We start from the raw sequence: 1,307 nt of genomic DNA, 5'->3' as shown, positions 1-1,307 counted from the left end.
TTGTTCACCCTACCTCAGAACAGCCAGAGTTCATAGTACTAACATACATTGATAAGGATAAGGTGATCCTGGAATTGAATTTAGGAAATTAGCAAGCAGAACCTGTGAAGTCGTCATCTCCAGATTACTCCCAATACCACTTATAAATAAGTTCAGAATTAGGAAGATATGGCAGATAAATAAATGGCTGGAAAAGTGCAAGATGGAGAGCTTTAGATTCCTGAAACACAGGGTCTAGCTCTAGGGGAAGGTGACACATGTAGAAGCTGGACAGGCAGACACAGCGAACGACACACGCGCAGAGGGAATACTTTGCTGGTATTGTTGAAGAAGATTTAAGTTCACTCTGCTATGGCTTGCGAGCAAGCAGAGAATATTAAAACATGATATTAAAAAAAGGTGCAGACATGCTGGGAAAGGCATATAACATTTTCAAATGTGGATGTAGGTTTGCTCATTGAGTTAGAAGGTTCATTTCCAGATGTTTCGTCACCATACTAGATAACATCTTCAGTGGGCCTCCGGGTGATGCACTGCTGATAATTCCTGCTTTCTATTTATATATTTGGGCTTCTTTGGGTTTTCAAAACTCCCTAATATTACGAGAGATTGGTAAATTAATAAGTGGAGTCAGTAGTGGAGAAAGTAATTAAGTCTAAAAATTGGGGATACACTTCAATGTATGCGAATGATTGGTGAGTTACAGACACGTATTGCTTTCTATGATTATGATGTGGTGGTGGTAACACAGGCCTGGCCGAACACAGGGTAGATCTGCGTTTTAAATATTTCTAGTCACAAGGTGTTTAGAAATGCTATGAAAGAAAGAAAAGGAGAAAGGGTAGCGATTGTGGTATGAGTTTGATGAAAGGATGTTTTAGAGGGTTCAAGGACAGAATTGCTTTGACTAGAGCTAAGGAATAAAAATGGTGCAGTTATATTGCTCAGCATAATATATAGACCAGTAGATAGTAGGAAGGATGTGGAGAAACAAAACATGCAAGCAAAGTATAGTGAGGTCTAAACAGTATAGTTATATTTGGGACTTTAATTACCTGGGTGTCAACTCCATAGTGGTAGATTAGAGGAACAGTGAAGGACAAGCATTCCTTGTTTATATTCAGGACAGTGTCCTACAGGAGTATGTATTCAATCTAACAAGAGGTCATTGCTTGACTTGGTTCTTGGGAATGAGGTTGGACAAGTGGATCAAGTGACAATTGGGGAGTATTTAGGAATGGGTGATTATTGTAGCATAATAGTTTAGGATAGAGAAAAAGATTATGTAGGTCAGTGAAGAGTTCGGA

Source organism: Chiloscyllium plagiosum, chromosome 29, assembly GCF_004010195.1.
Source record: "Chiloscyllium plagiosum isolate BGI_BamShark_2017 chromosome 29, ASM401019v2, whole genome shotgun sequence".
Classification (NCBI taxonomy): Eukaryota; Metazoa; Chordata; class Chondrichthyes; order Orectolobiformes; family Hemiscylliidae; genus Chiloscyllium; species Chiloscyllium plagiosum.
Note: the sequence above shows the minus strand (reverse complement) of the source record.